Source organism: Pongo pygmaeus, chromosome 5, assembly GCF_028885625.2.
Source record: "Pongo pygmaeus isolate AG05252 chromosome 5, NHGRI_mPonPyg2-v2.0_pri, whole genome shotgun sequence".
NCBI classification, from domain to species: Eukaryota; Metazoa; Chordata; class Mammalia; order Primates; family Hominidae; genus Pongo; species Pongo pygmaeus.
Window position 1 is genome coordinate 32794242 of NC_072378.2, and position 22143 is coordinate 32816384.

General features: G+C 41.8%; 1 pseudogene; it reads right to left on the reverse strand.

Moving 5' to 3' along the window:
• Positions 1-11037: 11037 nt before the first annotated feature.
• LOC129039020 (HLA class II histocompatibility antigen, DR beta 3 chain-like) lies at positions 11038-21894 on the reverse strand (annotated as a pseudogene).
• Positions 21895-22143: the final 249 nt, after the last annotated feature.

The window sequence follows — 22143 nt, forward strand, 5'->3', positions numbered from 1 at the left end:
AGCTGTTTTGAACGTGTGTGTAAGGTTTTTCTATGAGCATGAGTTCATGAGTTTTCATTTCTCTGGTATAAATGTCTGGATATAATTCATGGGTCATATGGAAATATATGTTTAGTTTTTCAAGAAACTGCCAAACTTAGCCAAGTATGATGGCTTATACCTGTAATCCCAGCACTTTGGGAGGCCAAGGAGGAAGGATAAATTGAGGCCAGGAATTTGAGACCAGCCTGACAGCATAACAAGACCCCAGTGTCTACATTTTTTTTTTTTTTTTGAGACGGAGTCTCACTCTGTTGCCAGGCTGGAGTGCAGTGGCGCGATCTCGGCTCACTGCAACCTCCACTTCCCAGGTTCAAGCAATTCTTCTGCCTCAGCCTCCCGAGTAGCTGAGACTACAGGTGCACAACACCACGCCCAGCTAATTTTTGTATTTTTAGTAGAGACGGGGTTTCACCATGTTGGCCAGGATGGTCTTGATCTCATGACCTCGTGATCCACTTGCCTCGGCCTCCCAAAGTGCTGAGATTACAGGCATGAGCCACCATGCCTGGCCAAATGTTTTGTTTTGTTTTGTTTTTGTTTTTGTTTTGTATCAGGTGGATGTGGTGGCATGCTTCTATAGTCACAGCTACTTGGGAGGCTGAGATGGGAGGATTGCTGAAGCCCAGGAATTTGAGGCTGCAGTGAGCCACTGCACTTCGGCCTATCTGACAGAGCAAGATCCTGTCTCCAAAAGGAAGGAAGGGAGGGAGGGAGGGAGGAAGGAAGGAAGGAAGGAGGGAAGGAGAAAAAAGAAGGGAGGGAGGAAGGAAGGGAGGGAGGGAGAAAAAAAGAAAGGAAAGAAGAAAGGAAGGAAAAAAGAAGGGAGGGAGGGAGGAAGGAAGAAAGGAAAGATGGAAGGAAGGAAGGAAGGGAGGAGAAAGAGACGAAAAAGAAGGAAGGAAGAAGGGAAGGAGGGAGGGAGGGAGGAAGGAAGGGAGGGAGAAAGGAAGAAAGGAAAGAAGGAAGGAAGGAGAAAGAAAAGGAAGAGAGAAAGAAAGAGAGAGAAAGAAAGACAGGAAAGAAGGAAAGAAAGAAGAAAGAAAGAAAAAGAAAGAAAGGAAGGAAGAAAGAAAGAAAAGAAGGAAGGAAGAAAGAAAGAAAAAGAAAGAAAGAAAGAGAAAGAAACGGATAAACTATTCTCTAATTGCTTTGTGGGAGTATGGTCACTTTCATCATATTGATTTTTCCTTTATTTTTTTTTTTGAGATAGAGTCTGGCTCTGTCGCCCAGGCTGGAGTGCAATGGCTCGATTTCGGCTCACTGCAACCTCCGCCTCTGGAGTTCAGGCAATTCTCCTGCCTCAGCCTCCCTAGTAGCTGGGATTACAAGTGCACACCATCACACCTGGATAATTTTTTTGTATTTTTACTAAAGATGGGGTTTCACCATGTTGGCCAGGCTGGTCTCAAATTCCTGACCTCAGGTGATTCGCCTGCCTCAGCTTCCTGAAGTGCTGGGATTACAGGTGTGAGCCACCGCGCCCAGCCAATATTGATTCTTCCTTTTCCATGAACACGATATTTTTTCCATTTATTTGCGTCATCTCTAATTTCTTTGAGCAGTGGTTTGTAGTTTTCCTTGTAGAGATCTTTCTCCTCTGTGGTTAGCTGTATTCCTAGGTATTTTGTGTGTGTGTGTCAATCATGAATGGGATTATGTTCCTGATTTGGCTCTCAGCTTGACTGTTGTGGTGTTTAGGAATGTTAGTAATTTTTCCACATTAATTTTGTATGCCAAGACTTTGCTGAAGTTGTTCATTAGCTTAAAGAGCTTTTGGGCTGAGACTATGGGGTTTTCATGATATAGGATCATGCCATCTACAAAGAGGCATAGTTCAACTTCCTCTCTTCCTGTTTGGATGCCCTTTAATTCTTTTTCTTGTATGATTGCCCTGGCCAAGACTTCCAATACTATGTTGGATAGGAGTAGTGAAAGAGGGTATCCTTGTCTTGCACTGGTTTTCAAGGGGAATGCTTCCAGCTTTTTCCCATTTAGTATGGTATTAGCTGTGGGGTTGTCACAAAAGGCTCTTATTATTTTAAGTTAAGTTCACTTAATACTCAGTTTATTAAGAGTTTTTAACATGAAGGGATATTGAATTTTATCAAAAGCCATTCCTGCATCTATTGAGCTAATCATGTGGCTTCTGTCTTTAGTACTGTTTATGTAATGTATCAAATTTATTGATTTGCATATGTTGAACTAACATTGCATCACCGGGATAAAGCATATTTGATCATTGTAGATTAGCTTTTTAATGTACTGCTGGATTCGGTTTGCCAGTATTTTGTGGAGGATTTTTGCATCAATCTTCATCAATAATATTTGCCTGAAGTTTTCTTTTGTGTGTGTGTCTCCACCAGGTTTTGGTATGAGGATGATGCCGGCCTCATAGAATAGTTAGAGAGGTATCCCTTTTCCTCAATTTTTTGGAATAATTATAACAGGAATGGTACCAGCTCTTCTTTGTACATCAGGCAGAATTCAGCGGTGAATTATTCTAGTCCTAGGGTTTTTTTTGATTGGTAGTCTACTTATTACTGATTTAATTTCTGAGATCATTATTAGTCTGTTCAGGGATTCAATTTCTTCTTGGTTCAGTCTTGGGAGGGCGTATATGTCCAGAAATTTATCAATTTCTTCTAGGTTTCCTAGTTTATGTGCATAGAGGTGTTTTTAATATTCTCTGATGGTTATTTGAGTTTCTGTGGGGTCAGTGGTAATATCCCCATTGCCATTTCTGAGTGTGATTATTTGAATCTTCTCTCTTTTCTTCTTTATTAGTCTAACTAGAGGTCTTTTTTTTAATTAATTGTTTTCAAGAAACCAATTCGTGGATTCATTGATCTTTTGAGTGTTTTTGTTTTTTCTGTCTCAATCTCCTTTAGTTCAGCTCTGATTTGGGTTATTTCTTGTCTTCTGCTAGCCTTGAGATTGGTTTGTACCTGGTTGACTAGTTCTTTTAGTTGTGATGTTAGGTTGTTAAATTGAGGTCTTTCTAACTTTTTCATGTGGGCATTTGATGCTATAAATTTCCCTCCTAACACTGTCTTAGCTGTGTCCCAGAGATTCTGGTATGTTGTATCATTGTTCTCATCAGTTTTAAAGAACTTCTCAGTTTCTTCCTTAATTTCATTATTTACACAAAAGTCATTCAGGAGCAGGCAGTTCAACTTCCATGTAATTGTATGGTTTTGAATGAATTTCTTAGTCTTAATTTCTAATTTGATTGCACTGTTGTCTGAAAGATTGTTTGTTATGATTTCAGTTCTTGTGCATTTGCTGAGGAGTATTTGACTTCCTATCAGGTCCATTTGATTCAGTGCTGAGTTCAAGTCCTGAATATCTTTGATAATTTTTTGTCTCGATGATCTAATATTATCAGTGGGTTGTTAACATCTCCAAGTATTATTGCATGGGAGTCTAAGTCTCTTTTGAAGGTCCCTAAGAACTTGCTTTATGAATCTGGGTGTTCCTGTGTTGGGTGCTGATATGGTTTGGTTGTGTTCCCATCCAAATCTCACCTTGAATTGTAGCTCCCACAGTTCTCACATGCCATGGGAGGCACCTGGTGGGAGGTAACTGAATCATGGGGGCGGGTCTTTCCCATGCTATTCTTGTGATAGTGAATAAGTCTCATGAGATCTGATAGTTTTATAAAGGGGAGTTTCCCTGCACAAGTTTTCTTGTCTTGTCTGCCACCATGTGAGATGTGACTTTCACCTTCCATCATGATTGTGAGGCCTCCCTAGCCATGTGAAACTGTCAGTCCATTAAATCTCTTTCTTTTGTAAATTGCCCAGTCTCAGGTGTATCTTTGTCAGCAGCATGATAACAGACTAATATAGTAAATTGGTACCAGTAGAGTGGAGCGCTGCTGAAAAGATACCTGAAATGTGGAAGTGACTTTGGAACTGGGTAACAGGCAGAGGTTGGAACAGTTTGGAGGGCTCAGAAGAAGATAGGAAAATGTGGGAAAGTTTGGAACTTCCTAGAGACTTGTTGAATGCCTTTGCCCAAAATGCTGATGGTGATGTGGACAATAAAGTCCAGGCTAAGGTAGTCTCAGATGGAAATGAGGAACTTGTTGGGAACTGTAGCAAAGGTGACTCATTATGTTTTAGCAAAGAGACTGGTGGCATTTTGCCCCTGTCCTAGAGATTTGTGGAACTTTGAACTTGAGAGAGATGATTTAGGGTATCTGGTAGAAGATATTTCTTTTTTTTTTTTTTGCAACACATACTTGTATTTATTTAATAAAGTCTATCAAAAGTATCTACAAAGTAAACAAAGTGCCCTAAGATCAAACGTAGCTAATTATTTGTAGTCACTAGGTAGTAACTAAATGTAGTAACTAAGCTATTATTTATTCATTATTATCTAATTTGCTCCCAGTTGAATTTTCTTTTTTCTTTTTTTTCATTTCTTTCTTTCTTTCTTTATTTTTATTATTATTATACTTTAGGTTTTATGGTACATGAGCGCAATGTGCAGGTTAGTTACATATGTATACATGTGCCATGCTGGTGCACTGCACCCACTAACTTGTCATCTAGCATTAGGTATATCCCCCAATGCTCTCCCTCCCCCCTCCCCCGACCCCACAACAGTCCCCGAAGTGTGATGTTCTCCTTCCTGTGTCCATGTGTTCTCATTGTTCAATTCCCACCTATGAGTGAGAATATGCGGTGTTTGGTTTTTTGTTCTTGCGATAGTTTACTGAGAATGATGACTTCCAGTTTCATCCATGTCCCTACAAAGGACGTGAACTCATCATTTTTTATGGCTGCATAGTATTCAATGGTGCATATGTGCCACATTTTCTTAATCCAGTCTATCATTGTTGGACATTTGGGTTGGTTCCAAGTCTTTGCTATTGTAAATAATGCCGCAATAAACATACATGTGCATGTGTCTTTATAGCAGCATGATTTATAGTCCTTTGGGTATATACCCAGTAATGGGATTGCTGGGTCAAATGGAATTTCTAGTTCTAGATCCCTGAGGAATCGCCACACTGACTTCCACAAGGGTTGAACTAGTTTACAGTCCCACCAACAGTGTAAAAGTGTTCCTATTTCTCCACATCCTCTCCAGCACCTGTTGTTTCCTGACTTTTTAATGATTGCCATTCTAACTGGTGTGAGATGGTATCTCATTGTGGTTTTGATTTGCATTTCTCTGATGGCCAGTGATGGTGAGCATTTTTTCATGTGTTTTTTGGCTGCATAAATGTCTTCTTTTGAGAAGTGTCTGTTCATGTCCTTCACCCACTTTTTGATGGGGTTGTTTGTTTTTTTCTTGTAAATTTGTTTGAGTTCATTGTAGATTCTGGATATTAGCCCTTTGTCAGATGAGTAGGTTGCGAAAATTTTCTCCCATTTTGTAGGCTGCCTGTTCACTCTGATGGTAGTTTCCTTTGCTGTGCAGAAGCTCTTTAGTTTAATTAGATCCCATTTGTCAATTTTGGCTTTTGTTGTCTGGCAGAAGATATTTCTAAGCAGCAAAGCATTCAAGAGGTTACTTGGGTGCTGTTAAAGCCATTCAGTTTTATAAGGGAAGCAGAGCATAAATGTTTGGAAAATTTGCAGCTTGACAATGCGATAGAAAAGAAAATCCAATTTTCTGAGGATAAATTCAAGCCGGCTGCGGAAATTTGCATGGGTAATGAGGAGCTGAATGTTAACTATCAAGACAATGGGGAAAATGTCTCCAAGGCATGTCAGAGGTTTTTTTTCTTTTTTGACGGAGTCTCACTCTGTCGCCCAGGCCAGAGTGCAGTGGCACGATCTCGGCTCACTGCAAGGTCTGCCTCCCGAGTTCATGCTATTTTCCTGCCTCAGCCTCCTGAGTAGCTGGCATTACAGGCACCCACCACCACACCTGGCTAATTTTTTGTATTTTTAGTAGAGAAGGGGTTTCACTGTGTTAGCCAGGATGGTCTTGATCTCCTGACCTCATGATCCACCCACCTCGGCCTCCCAAAGTGCTGGGATTACAGGTGTGAGCCACTGCACCTGGCCCTGTCAGAGGTCTTGACAGCATACGTGCCTATCACAGGCCTGGAGGCCTACGAAGAAAAAATGGTTTCTTAGTCTAGGCCCAGTGTCCCTGGGCTGTATGCAGTCTTTGGTCATGGTGCCCTGTGTCTCAGTCACTCCAGCTGTGACTAAAAGGGGCCAACATAGAGCTCAGGCCACGGCTTCACAGGATGCAAGCCCCAAGCCTTGGCAGCTTCTATGTGGTGTTGAGCCTGCGGGTACACAGAAGTCAAGAATTTAGGTTTGGGAACCTCCACCTAGATTTCAGAGGATGTATGGAAATGCCTGGATGTCCAGGCTGAAGTTGGCTGCCTGGGCAGGGCACTCATGGAGAACCTCTGCTAGGACAGTGCAGAAGAGAAATGTGGAGTGGGCACCCTCACACAGAGTTCCCACTGGGCAGTGCCTAGTGGAGTTTTGAGAAGAGGAACACCATCCTCCAGACTCCAGAATGATGGATCCACTGACAGCTTGCATCATGCACTGGAAAAGCTGCAGCCACTCAATGCTAGCCCATGAAAGCAGCTTGGAGGGAGGCTATATCCTGCAAAGCCACAGGGGTGGAGCTGCCCAAGACCAGGGGAATCCACCTCTTGAACAGCACGTCCTGGATGTGAGATATGGAGTCAAAGGAGATCATTTTTTTTGGAGTTTAAGATTTGAGTGCTCTGCTGGATTTCAGAGTTGCATGGGGCCTTTAAGCCCCTTCATTTTGGCCAGTTTCTCCCATTTGGAACGGGTATATTTATCCAATGCCTGTACCCTCATTGTTTCTAAGAAGTAACTAGCTTGCTTTTGATTTTACAGGCTCATAGGCAGAAGGGACTTGCCTTGTCTCAGATGAGAATTTGGACTATGGACTTTGAGTTAATATTGAAATAAGACTTTGGGGGACTCTTGAGAAGGCAAGATTGGTTTCGAAATGTGAGGACATGAGATTTGGGAGGGGCCAGGGGTGGAATGATATGGTTTGGCTGTGTCCCCACCCAAATCTCACCTTGAATTGTAGGTCCCATAATACCCACGTGTTGTGGGAGGGACCTGGTGGGAGGTAATTGAATCATGGGGTAGGTCTTTCCCATGCTATTCTTGTGATAGTGAATAAGTCTCATGAGATTTGACGGTTTTATGAAGGGGAGTTTCCCTGCACAAGTCCTCTTCTCTTGTCTGCTGCCATGTGAGATGTGCTTTTCACCTTCCACCATGATGATGAGGCCTCCCCAGCCATGTGGAACTGTGAGTCCATTAAACCTCCTTCTTTTGTAAATTGCCCAGTCTCAGGTATGTCTTTATCAGCAGCATGATAGTGGACTAATACAGGTGAATACATATTTAGGATAATTCAATCCTCTTGTTGAATTGAACCCTTGACCATTACATAATGCCCTCCCCCTTTTTTTTTTAAATGGAGTCTCATTCTGACACCCAGTCAGGAGTGTAGTGGTGCAATCTTGGCTCGCTGCAACCTCCACCTCCTGAGTTCAAGTGATTCTCTTGTCTCAGCCTCCTGAGTAGCTGGGATTACAGGTACACACCACAACACCCAGCTAATTTTTGTATTTTTGGTGGAGACAGAGTTTCACCATGTTCACTGAGCTGGTCTTGAACTCCTGACCTCAAGTCATCCACCCACCTCAACATTCTTTGTCTTTTTTATCTTTGTTGGTTTGAATTCTTTTTTTTTTCTGAAACTAGGATTGCAACCTCTATCTTTTTTTCTGTTTTCCATTTGCTTGGTTGATTTTTATCCATCCCTTTATTTTCAGTCTATGGATGTTATATCATGTGAGATGGGTCTTTTGAAGACAATATACCAATGGGTCTCATATTTTTATCCAGCTTACCACTCTGTGCCTTTTAATAGGAGACATTTAGCCCATTTACATTCAAGGTTAGTATTGATATGTGTGAATTTGATCCTGTCATCCTGATGTTAGCTGGTTATTTTGCAGACTTGATTATGTGATTGCTTTATAGTGTCACTGGTCTGTGTACTTCAGTGTGTTTTGTAGTGGCTGGTAACAGTCTTTCCTTTCCAAAATCAATGCTTCCTTCAGAAGCTCTAGTAAGGGAGGTCTGGTGGTAATAAATTCCCTCGGCATTTACGTGTCTGAAAAGGATCTTATTTCTCCTTTGCTTAGGAAGCTTAGTTTGGCTAGGTATGAAATCCTGGGTTGGAATTTCTTTTTTTTCTTACTTTTTTTTTGAGACAGAGTCTCACTCTGTCACCAGACTGGAGTGCAGTGGCGCAATCTCAGCTCACTGCAACCTCTGCCTCCCAGGTTCAAGAGATTCTCCTGCCTCAGCCTCCTGAGCAGCTGGGATTACAGGCATGCACCACCACAACCAGATAATTTTTGTATTTTTAGTAGAAATGGGGTTTCACCATGTTGGTCACGATGGTCTCGATCTCTTGACCTCATGATCTGCCCACCTTGGTCTCCCTAAGTGCTGGGATTACAGGCGTGAACCACTACGCCCAGCCTGGAATTTCTTTCATTTAAGGATGCTGAATTTTGGCCCCCAATCTCTTCTGGCTTGTAGTGTTTCTGCTGAAAGGCCCAATGTTGGTCTGATGGGCCTCCCTTTGTAGGTGACCTGACCTTTCTCTCTAGCTGTCTTTAACATTTTTTTTTCTTTCATTTCAACCTTGGAGAATCTGATGATTATGTGTCTCGGGGATGATCTTGTAAAGTATCTTACTGGGGTTCTCAGCATTTCCTGAATTTGAATGTTGGCCTCTCTATCTAGGTTGGGGAACTTCTCATGGATGATATCCTGAAATATGTTTCCCACATTTGTTCCATTCTTCCCGTCTCTTTCAGGGACACCAATGAGTAGTAGATTTTGTCTCTACATAATCCCATATTTCTTGAAGGTTAGGCTCATTCCTTTTCATTTTTTTTCTCTATTCTTGTCTGATCATCTTATTTCAGAAAGCCAGTCTTCAACCTCTGAGGTTCTTTCCTCAGCTTGGTCTATTCTGCTATTAATACTTGTTATTGCATTATAAAAATCTTATAGTGTGTTTTTCAGCTCGATCAGGTCGGTTATGTACTTTTCTATACTGGCTATTATGTCTGTCAGCCAAGTCTTGCCTAAGGCCTGCTGCAACCACTCCCTGGCTGCTACCTATATTCACTCAAGGCCCTGGGGCTCTACAATCAGCAGCTAGCAAAGCCAGCCAGTCCTCTGTCCTTTGTGTAAGATAGCAAGGTCCCCCAGATGGCAAGTGTGTCCAGAAGTACCATCTGGGATTCAGGCACTACAGTCAAAAACCTTACATCTCTACCTGGTATTCTATCATGTCAGCAATTCAGGACTGTTCTTCCTATCTCTTCAGTGCCTCTTTCAGGGATACAAAGTTAAAACCAGGTGCTATGAGTGCTCATCTGATTTTTGGTTCTCATGAAGGTTTTTTTTGTTTTTTTTGTTTTTTTTGTTTTTTTCTGTGTAGGTAGTTGTTAACTTGATGTCCTTGCAGGGGACACAACCAGTGGAACTTTCTATTCTATCATTTTGCTCCCAATTTTGCTCCTTTTCTTCCCATATGTGTCAAGACCACTCCACAAAGGTTGAATCATGGCTTGTCTGAACCCATGTGATCCCATGTTTCTTCCAACATGTGAGGGAGGGAGTAGGAAAAGTTTAGTTGCTCCTTATAAAGAGACACAAGAAGAAATAGTTTGTGTCCTATCTTTGGAAGTTGTGAGAAAATACGAAACCTAAAGCTGCTGCAGGTGTCCTCCGACCTTCTCCAGAAAGCTGACGTGCTGTAAAGAGATGAGCTATGAAGTTCCAGGATCACTGGGGATGCTACTGGCCTGCTTAATTGAGCAGCCCTGGAGATGCCCTGCCTTAGATCCATCTGCTATGTGAGATAATGAGTTAAAGAAAAAGCTAATTAGATTGGATTTTCTGCTACTAGCAGCAGAAAGCATTTTCATGGAAATGTTCATTCCATACATTTTAATTCTACCTTATAATTTCACACCACAAGTTTCACATAAAGTGAGACAAATCTTATCTTCATCTCAGGGAATAAAGCAAGAGTAAAGTTGCAACTGTGGGATCAAACAGAAAAGACATGACTAGCAGCTTATTCAATTCCTATAAGATAAGCTGCTTTGCACAAGTAACATGTATTTAAAAATAAAATATGCATAAAATAAACTTTGAATTTGGTAGATATTAAAATAATAGCTGTCTCTGACACATGAGAAATTGTGTTCAAATGATTATTATTTTGAAATAAGCTTCTGAATTATCTACTTTTTGCTCTTCAGACAGAATACGATAACAGAGCCATCCATCTTCTTAACCAGTTCACTTGCCTTCTGGAAAATCTATATAACTCCCTTATAATAGCATATTGTTGAACTCTATGGAACTAGAACTATACACTGATTTAAAATTATAGATACACAATGTTTTAGGGTAAAGATGTTTGATTTTGAATTTAGAGAGAAATTATGTTAAACCTGGATATCAAACTGGGGAGAACTGACTTTTTTTTTTTCCTTTTTTTTTTGAGACAGAGTCTCACTCTGTCACCCAGGCTGGAGTGCAATGGCACGATCTCAGCTCACTGCAACCTCTGCCTCCCAGGTTCAAGCAATTCTTCTACCTCAGCCTCCTGAGTAGCTGGGATTGCCTGCCTCAGCCTCCCAAAGTGCTGGGATTACAGGCATGAGCCACTGTGCCTGGCCACATTTTTTTTTTAATGTTGACAAGTCAAAATTGCATAGTGTATATATGGTGTATAGCATGATGTTTTGATGTATGCCTACAATGTAGAATGACTAAATCAAGCTATTTAATAGATCTATGAACCCACAGAGTTATCATTTATAAGGGAAAACCATTATTGTATTGGGATGTAATCTTGCATCTTTCTTTTTATTCTATTTCTTGTCCTTGTAGTTATATGAAGCAGATAATTTTTCACTCCATGTTTATTCTAGAAAAATTTAATAACATTACACACAAGGTAATTTCAGATTTATGGGAGGCAGTAAGGTTGGGTGCCAAGGGGACCAGGAAAGAACGAAGATGGGGTATTGCCATCAATACTGGGACTTTCAAGCCAAGGGCAGGGGCTGAGAAAGCCACCAGAGAGGACATTTTCTGCAAGGTCACTGAACCAGGAGCAGACCAGGTCCTGAGAAAGCTTTCCTTTTTGGAAGAACAGGAGGCCAAGCAGGCAATCTTTTCAAGCTTCCAAGCTAGGTTTAAAGGTTCTTTCCTGAGTAACATCATCTTCAGTTCAGGGGGCCTGCAGAATACAAAGGAGAGTGTTGTTTTCAGACCTAACTCTACCAAAAGCGTCTTCTCCCTTCTTTTAGGACCTCATAAGAGAGCAGGAAGAAGAAACAAAAATATTTTTAAGTTTCCCTGGGCCACTGTTACTTTAGAGCACAGACCTTTTACTAAGCTGAGAGAAGAAGCTTTAGTATAAACTACATGAGTAGAACTTTGGATCCAAAGTGTTTCTCATTATTTCTGTCTCATGTCTTGTCACCTCTACCATCTTTCTAGGGAAGCCAAATCTGCCTCTAAAAGAGGATTAAAGGTCATTACCTGTTGGCTGAAGTCCAGAGTGTCCTGGAAAAAAGAGGGAAAGATATATAATTAAAAAGATATGGAAGGAAGTCTTTCCCCAAAAACAATGTTCCAAGCTCCAGGTCTTCCTCCTGAAATCTCTCTAACACTACAACCCACACCAGCCAGGGCAGAGAAGAGAGCAGAAACTGAGACGGTGTGACCCATGAAGCCTTCATCACACACACACACACACACACACACACACACAGAGTATAATTGCATTAGCCTTAGTGTTTCTTCCCTCATTTGCTCCAGAATTTCAAACCAAGATTCCCATGCTCATTAACCTTTCACTTATCTCTGCAGGACACAAGCCCTCATGCTGTGACACAGTAACCATGGACTGTTGATCTCTAGATTTCCAAGAAATCTGAGGTCAACTGGGGAGGGAAAGGCTTAACACCAGACCACTGACACACTGGGAACTAATCTCAGCAAAGCCATATTTCTTCCTCCAGAAAAGCCTATGGAGAGAGCCAGCTACCAAAGGCTCCTCACCTTTCTGATTCCTGAAGTAGAGGAACAGCCCTGCCCCAAGGAAGAGCAGGCCCAGCACAAAGCCCCCGACTCCACTCAGCATCTTGCTCTGTGCAGGTTCAGACTGTGCTCCTGAGAGAAGAGGCCAGGTTTAGTGATTTTTAACCCTAATCCAACTTATCTAATTGAAACCCTGAGATTCAGAGTTTTGACAATGGGAGAAGAAAGCTACCCTGGAGGATCCAAAACAACTGGCCAAAATACCTGCAAGAACTGGAAAAAAGATGTAAAAATCACCTTGAGTAGCTAAAATGCTCAGGAATTGAACTCATTCCTGAGTTCAAATATTACAGCCCAACATAAGGCACAGCTTCAACATCTGATCTAGAAAACCCCTTGGACTCAATGAAGTTGAGTAGCTTGTTTTAGTGTATTTACTAAATGTTTCATTTCTGGAGCCAGGCTGTCTAGCTCAAATCCAGGCTCTGCCTCTTACTGATTGGTCTTGAAAGAGATTTTCAGTTCTACCATGCCTCAACTTTCTCACCTATAATAGAAGTTAATAATACTAATTTTCCAACTGGCGTTTTGTGAGGATTAATGTACCTAAAATATATAAATAAGAGGCAGAGCTGAGATTGGACTCTAATCATGTCGGGAAGGCCCTATGTTGCTCCTCGTCTCAGATCGCAACAAACAACTCAGAGCAACAGTGCCAGAAGCACAATCCCAGCCCCAGAGGCAAAGTCTGCTGCCCAGGGATAAGACATGACCAGGACCTGTAACATGAGGAGGTTCAAATCAGGGACAGCCTCTTTTCTGTCTTCTAGGCATGGCTACTTCTCCAGGGGGTACAGGTGTTCCTAGAAACTATCCTAGGACTATCCCCAGTGACCTGCGTTGAAGATAGAAGAATATGGAGCAATTGAAAATATGATATGGGAGAGGAGAAACCTGACAGTCAAGGATAATCAAAGTCCCCTTCTTGGTGGGTGAGAAATTTATGAGGTCCAGAAACTTCTCACTCCATTCCACTGTGGGAGGACTCATCAGGCTTGGGTGCTCCACTTGGCAGGTGTAAACCTCTCCACTCTGAAAAACCATTTCAAGCATCACCAGGGTCTGGAAGATCCAGTCCTCATTGTGGATCAGGCCTGTGGAGACCACTGCAGCCTTCTCTTTCTGGCCATTCCAGAACCACCTGACTTTAATGCTGTCTGGATAGAAACCACTCACAGAGCAGATCAGGAGGTTGTGGTGCTGCAGGGGCTGGGTCTTTGCAGGATACACAGTCACCTCAGGATGGACTAAGAAAAAACTCAGAGAATATGTAAGGAGGATAGAGTAAGTCTTGGTTGCCTTTCTCTCTGCCTCTCTCCAAACCCAGGCTCGGGTCTCAGCCAGGCCTCCATCAAAACAAGCCATGTGGTCTCACAGTATCGAGAGCCTGGAATTTAATCTTTATAGGGCAGACCCATTAGATTTGAGTGATGTTGAAGACAATTGTGTTTGATTTTTTTATAGTTTGAAACTATTATTCATTATCAAAGTGTTTAGAAATCCTTGAAAGCATATAGCGTATTTACTAAATGTTTCATTTCTGGAGCCAGGCTGTCTAGCTCAAATCCAGGCTCTGCCTCTTATTGATTGGTCCTAAAAGAGATTTTCAATTCCTCCATGCCTTAGCTTTCTCACCTATAATGGAAGTTAATAATACTAATTTCCCTATTGGGGTTATGTGAGGATTCATGTAAAAATACATAAAACAATGACTGAATGTAGCCCTCAAGTTTTGTTAGTTATTTTTTATCCTGTTTACCCTGAGAGAATAATATGATTCAAAATGGTATGGATAGATTGGGGGACAGCAGTATGTAGATGGGGAGATGGAGTACGAAATTTTAACCACGCTGCCTCCATGCACTCACACCTTAGAACACCACAGAAATGGTTCTGCCACTGGGAAGGAGGAACAGGCAGAAGTGGTTCTCTACCTCTATGAATTGAGTCCCTAGAAAAGTATGAGTCCTACAGGAGAGATAAAGGAGTAAGAAAAGTTCTCACATTTACATTCAGCCAATCAATCTATCTCCTCTGTAAAACAAGAATAATGATGTTAGAACTATAATTTTCTAATCGCCTCTCTTTCTAGACTGATATTTGAGGCCAGGGAAGGGTCTGGGACAGTGTGTTTAATGCCTATGACAATTCCTGACACTAGCATCCACTCAGTAAATACAATTATTTTAAAAGAAAAAAAGAGAAACCTGAGGCAACTTTTCTATTCTTTTTTGAGATGGAGTTTTGCACTGGTCGCCCAGGCTGGAGTGCAGTGGCGCGATCTCAGCTCACTGCAACCTCCGCCTCCCGTGTTCAAGCAATTCTCCTGCCTCAGCCTCCCGAGTAGCTGGGACTACAGACTCCCACCACCACACCCGGCTAATTTTTATATTTTTAGTAGAGACGGAGTTTCACCATGTTGGCCAGGCTGGTCTCGAACTCCTGAGCTCAGGTGATCCACCCACCTTGGCCTCCCAAAGTGCTGGGATTACAGGCATGAGCCACCGTGCCCAGCCCTGAGACAACATTTTTATAATACTACAAAATGATAGATGTAAGATGGGTTGTAAATCATTACTAAAAATTTTGCAATATATTTCATTAAATAAAAATGTTCAAGTTCTTAACGTGGAGAATAATTTTGAAAATAAAAATATAAACTACCATCTGGAGAAAACTATTAACAAAAATGTTAATAATCTTACTGTACAGATAACCCATAAAATCACTGAAAAAAATACTAGGATCCCAGAGGTAACAGAAAAGAGATATTTATCTTTCCTTTAAATATACAATAAATAATTCTTGGAACAATAATTTTATTTGGCCAGTAAATATGTGAAAATGTCCAAGAGCCTTAGAAATCCAATAACTATTAACTAAAAATTAAACAGAGATGTAACTTTTCAACTATTTAGCCATATTGTAAAAAAGATTAATCAAGGTAAATGTGAGGTAAATTGTATTACAACTGTATAAAGGAATAATATGTAACTACTTAAATACTATTAGCTTTAAAATAAAAATTGTAACAGCCATAGTGGCACAGGCCATTAATCCCAGTGCTTTATGGGGTTGAAGGGGGAGGATTACTTGGGGCCAGGAGTTCAAGGCTTCAATGAGCTATGATTGCACCACTGCACTCCAGCCTGGATGACAGAGCAAGACTCTGTCTCTAAAAATGTATACACAGGTTACATATGTGTGTGTACATACACACAGGCACAGCATATGTAAGTATACGATATATACTATATACATAGTAACATATATGTACACTGTACACATAGTAGCATATATAGCAGCATGTTACTATGTACATATGCTTTGTGTTTGTACATATGTTCTGTTAACAGTATAACAAAAATTTAATTCAAAAGCTAGTTTCACAATCATTTCAACTATGGAAATATATGTATATGCTAAGAAAACAAAAACGTAGCAAGAACTTTAGACCTAAAAGAAGCCTCAGAAAGGTCAGAGGTGCTACAGAGGTCCCTTCACTTCCCCTAGAAATTAGTCTAATACTACTATAAACACCTTTGCACACAAACTAGAAAATCTAGAAGAAATGGATAAATTCCTGGACACATACACCCTCTCAAGACGGAAACAGGAAGAAACTGAATTCCTAAACAGACCAATAATGAGTTCCGAAATTGAGTCAGTAATAAAAAGCCTACCAACCAAAAAAAGCCTGGGACCAGATGGATTCACAGCTGAATTCTACCAGATGTATAAAGAAGAGCTGGTACTATCCCTATTAAAATTAATCCAAAAAAATTGAGGAGAAGGGATGACTCCCCAATTCATTCTGAGGCCAGCATCATCCTGATACCAAAACCGGGCAGAAACACAACAAAAAAAGAAAACTTCAGGCCAATATTCTTGATGAACATAGATGCAAATATCCTTAACAAAATACTAACAAACCAAATCCAGCAGCACATCAAAAGCTAATGTACCACGATCAAGAAGACTTTACTCCTGGGATGCAAGGTTAGTTCAACATATACAAATCAACAAATGTGATCCATCACATAAAGCAGAATGAAAGACAACAACCACCTGATCATCTTAATAGATGTGGAAAAGGCTTTTGATAAAATTCAACAGCACTTCATGTTAAAAATGCTCAGTTCACGCCTGTAATCCCAGCACTTTGGGAGGCCGAGGCAGGCGGATCACAAGGTCAGAAGATTGAGACCATCCTGGCCAACATGGTGAAATCTTGTCTCTACTAAAAATGAAAACTTAGCTGGGCGTGGTGGCACGCGCCTGTAGTCGCAGCTACTCAGGAGGCTGAAGCAGGAGAATCGCTTGAACCCGGAAGGCGGAGGTTGCAGTGAGCCGAGATCGCGCCACTGCCCTCCAGCCTGACAACAGAGAGAGACTCCATCTTAAAAAAAAAAGAAAAGCTCAGTAAACTAGGCATTGGAGGAACATACTTCAAAATAATAAGAGCCATCAATGACAAACCCACAGCCAACAACATAGTGAATGGGCAAAAGCTGGAAGCATTGCTCTTGAAAATCAGCAGAAGACAAGGAGGTCCTCTCTCACCACTGTTTTTTTTTTTTTTTTTTTTGGAGATGGAGTCTTGCTCTGTTGCCAGGCTGGAGTGCAGTGGCGTGATCTCAGCTCACTGCAACCTCTGCTTCCCAGGTTGAAGTGATTCTCCTGCCTCAGCCTCCCAAGTAGCTGGGACTACAGGCACATGCCACCATGCCTGGCTATTTTTTTTTTTATTTTAGTAGAGACCGGGTTTCATCATGTTAGCCAGGATGGTCTTGATATCTTCACCTCGTGATCCGCCCGCCTCAGCCTCCTAAAGTGCTGGGATTACAGGTGTAAGCCACTGTGCCCGGCCCTCCCTCACCATTCTTATTCAAGATAGTATTGGAAGTCCTGACCAGAGCATCAGGCCAGAGAAAGAAATAAAGGGCATTCGAAGAGGAAAAGCAGAAGTCAAACTATCCCCGTTTGCAGATGATATGATCCTGTGTCTAGAAAACCCCAAATCTCCAAATCTTGGCCCAAAAGTTCCTTTAGCTGATACACAACTTCAGCAAAGTTTCAGGATAAAAAAAATTAATGTATAAAAATCAGCAGCATTCCTATACACAAAGAACACCCAAGCTGAGACCCATATCAAGAACATAATCCCACTCACAATTTGCACACACACACATATTACCTAAGAATACAGCTAACTATGGAGGTGAAAGATCTCTACAAGGAGAACTACAAAACACTGCTCAGAGAAATCAGAGATGACACAAACAAATGGAAAAAAATTATCATGCTCATGGATAGGAAGACTCAATATTATTAAAATGGCCATACTGCCCAAAGTAATTTATAGATTCAACACTATTCCCATTAAACTACCATTGACAGTCTTCACAGAACTAGAACAAACTACTTTATTTATTTATTTTTTTTTCTTTTATTATTATTATTATTATTATTATTAATATTATACTTTAGGCTCTATGGTACATGTACGCAACGTGCAGGTAAGTTACATATGTATACATGTGACATGCTGGTGCGCTGCACCCACCAACTCGTCATCTAGCATTAGGTATATCTCCCAATGCTATCCCTCCCCCCTCCCCCCACCCCACAACAGTCCCCGAAGTGTGATGTTCCCCTTCCTGTGTCCATGTGTTCTCATTGTTCAATTCCCACCTATGAGTGAGAATATGCGGTGTTTGGTTTTTTGTTCTTGCGATAGTTTACTGAGAATGATGATTTCCAATTTCATCCATGTCCCTACAAAGGACATGAACTCATCATTTCTTATGGCTGCATAGTATTCCATGGTGTATATGTGCCACATTTTCTTAATCCAGTCTATCATTGTTGGACATTTGGGTTGGTTCCAAGTCTTTGCTATTGTGAATAATGCGGCAATAAACATACGTGTGCATGTGTCTTTATAGCAGCATGATTTATAGTCCTTTGGGTATATACCCAGTAATGGGATGGCTGGGTCGAATGGAATTTCTAGTTCTAGATCCCTGAGGAATCGCCACACTGACTTCCAAAAGGGTTGAACTAGTTTACAGTCCCACCAACAGTGTAAAAGTGAGAACAAACTACTTTAAAATTCATATGGAAGCAAAACAGAGCCTGAATAGCTAAGGCAATCCTAAGCGAAAGAATAAAGTAAGACGTACTATGTTACTCAACTTCAAACTACACTACGAGGCCACAGTAGCCAAAACAGTACGGTACTGGTACAAAAGCAGACACATAGACAAATGGAACAGAATAGAGAGTCCAGAAATAATGCTGTACACCTCCAACCATCTGATCTTTGACAAAGATGACAAAAACAAACAATGAGGAAGGGACTCCTTATTCAATAAATGGTGCTGTAGTAACTGGCTAGCCATATGCAGAAGACTGAAGCTGGACCCCTACCTTATATTATATACAAAAATCAACTTAAAATGAATTAGTGACTTAAATGTAAAACCTAAAATCATAAAAACCCTGGAAAGCAACCTAGAATATACCATTCTGAACATAGGACTTGGCAAAGATTTCATGGCAAAGACACCAAAAGCAATCACAACAAAAACAAAAATTGACAAATGGGACCTAATTTAACTTAAGAGCTTCTGTGCAGTAAAAGAAACTATCAACACAGTAAACAGAAAACCTAGAGAATGGAGAAAATGTCAAGTCCTAATTCGCGAAAAGGAGTCAGGCTGGTGGGACCAGAAGAAAGCAAAGAGGTAAAGCAAATAAGCTATAAGTCTGTCTTTCTTCATGGTCCAGGACACACAGCCCTCCTGTGCAAATAACTCACAGTCTTCCTGTGCCCAACTATCATCAGACATCTGTAAGCTAGCTCACTGCAACCCTGGCATTATTGCTACTGCACGTAGCACTCTGCAGCCTAAGAACCATCCTATAAAATCTCCTGCAAGTCTTTGTTTCCGTGCAGTCAGCTTCTCTTCCGCTGGCCTGCCTGTTGCCTCCTCGCAATGTATTTTTCTACTTTCTCTAATAAATCTGCTTTTTTCTACCTACAACTGTCTTGGTAAATTCTTTTACCTTGGCACCACTGGCCCAGATAGTTATTGCTCACCTGTGACAGAAAATATTTGCAAACTATGCATCTGACAAAGGTCTAATATCCAGAATCTATAAGGAACTTAAACAAATTTACAAGAAAAAAACCAAACAACCTCATTAAAATATGGGCATGAACAGACATGAACAGACACTTTTCAAAAGAAGACATACATGCAGCCAACAAACATAGGAAAAAATTCTCAACAGCACTAATTATTAGAGATATGCAAATCAAAATCACAACGAGACACCATCTCATACCAGTGTGAATGGCTGCTATTAAAAAGTCAAAAAATAACAGATGCTGGTGAGGTTGCAGAGGAAAGAGAATGCTTATACACTGCTAATAGAAATGTAAATTAGTTCAGCCATTGTGGAAAGCAGTGTGGTGCAAAGAACTAAAAAGAGAATTACCATTTGACTCAGCAATCCCATTACTGTGTATATACCTAAAGGAATATAAACCATTCTACCATAAAGACACATGCACACATATGTTCATTGCAGCACTGTTCACAATAGCAAAGACACTGAATCAACCTGGATGCCCATCAACAGTGGACTGGTTAAAGGAAACGTGGTACATATACACCATGGAATACTATGCAGCCATAAAAAGAATGAGACTGTGTCTGGAATTGCTTCCTTCCAGTGGGTTCTTGGTCTCGCTGACTTCAAGAATGAAGCCATGGACCCTCGCAGTGAGTGTTACAGTTCTTAAAGATGGTGTGTCCGGAGTTTGTTCCTTCAGATGTTCAAATGTGTCCCGAGTTTCTTCCTTCTGGTGGGTTCGTGGTCTTGCTGACTTCAGAAGTGAAGCCGCAGACCTTTGCAGTCAGTGTTACAGCACTTAAAGGTGGTGCGTCCGGAGTTGTTCGTTCCTCCTGGTGGGTTTGTGGTTTTGCTGGCTTCAGGAGTGAAACTGCAGGCCTTTGCAGTGAGTGTTACAACACATAAAGGTAGTGCAAACCCAAAGAGTGAGCAGCAGCAAGATTTATTGTGAAGAGTGAAAAGACAAAGCTTCCACAGTGTGGAAGGGGACCTGAGTGGGTTGCAGCTGCTGCTTAGGGGGGCCAGCTTTTATTCTCTTATTTGGCCCCGCCCACATCCTGCTGATTGGTCCATTTTACAGAGTGCTGATTGGTGCATTTACAAACCTTTAGCTAGACACAGAGTGCTGATTGGTGTGTTTTTACAGAGCGCTGATTGGTGCGTTTACAATCCTTTAGCTAGACAGAAAAGTTCTCCAAGTCCCCACCCGACTAAGAAGCCCAGCCAGCTTCACCTCTCAAGATAATGTCCTTTGCAGGAACATAGATGGAGCTGGAGGCCATTATATTATGCAAACTAACAGAGAGATAAAAGACCAAATACCACCTGTTCTCACTTATAAGTGGGAACTAAACATTGAGTACACACGGATACAAAGAAGGGAACAGTAGATATGGGGACCTATTTGAGGGTGAAGGATAGGAGGAGGGAAGGGATCAGGAAAAATACCTGTGAGGTCTTATGCTTATTACCTCGGTGATGAAATTATCTGTACTTCAAACCCACCTGACGTGCAGTTTACCTATAGAGCAAACCTGCACATGTATCCCTAAAACTAAAATAAAAGTTTAAAATAAAAAAGAAAGAAATTAGTCTAACACTTTTTTCTCAGTGAAATGCTTATGCAAACAAATATCATACACTTTTATTTCAGAGATTTCGGGATCATAAAGGGTGTGTACCAAGGACAGTTTGTGACTAGCCTCCTCACATTATCCCTCACATTATCATTTCTCATCTCTTCTCCCCTAAACTTTCATGCCAACAGCAGACTAGGTAAGTTTCCCTTTCCTGCATCTCTAATGACCCAGGGCGATTAAGGTCTCCTTCTCCAGCCCCCTGCACCATCATTCCCACCCCCCTCTTGTCTCATCTCTGCCCAGAAGGCTGGAAGGACAAGCTGAAGCTCCCTCCTGTGTTCCCTCCCACAACAGACACACAGACAAATCCCCACTCTACACTCACCTACCTGAGCCCTCCTAATTCCTTCTGGCTCACACTGCTACACCCTCCCACAGGGTGCTTACGTGTGCATACACACACTCCCTGTGCTCAGGGACCCTACTTCCCTCCCCCATCCGCCTTGCTCACCTCCCCTCTGCATGGAGAAGCTCTCAAAAACTCCGTAGTTGTGTCTGCAGTAGGTGTCCAACGGACCCCTCAAGCAGCCCAAGAGGTTCTTGTGGCTGTTTGCATTCCTGGACTCTTCTCTGCTCCAGCTCCGCCACCGCCCGGAACTTTCCCACGTCGCTATGGAAGCGCGCATACTCCTTCCGGTGTGGATGAGTCTCTGCACAAACCGCATCCGCTCTGTCCCATCGGAGAAATAGCACTCATGTTTAATGTGCTCCAAGAAATGTGCCGCGGGGACATGAAGAACCGGTTTCTTGGGCGGCATCCTGGGAAAAGAGTGATGGCTATGCCCGCAATCAGCAGGGCGCGGGGCGGAACACCTTGATTGGTCCCCACCAGCCACCCCCGACCACCTAGGGGTTCGTCTTCCATCTGCCTGAGGCGGAGGGAGGCTGCGAGGGGCGTGGAATACCATTTGGGATCCGCTTCCCATTTCCGAGCTGAGCTGGACGCCTTTTTGCAAGGCTCTGGATCAGGATCATCTGCGTCATCACTGTCTCCTGCGCTTCCTCCTCCTGGGAGCCTCCATCCAAAAGACACTTCCTGCTCCCTCCTATCATGCCACACTCTACTCATTCCTTAAACAAGACCCACTGCCTCCATTCTGTAAATGCTTCCTTAGTGCTTACCTTGTGTCTGATCT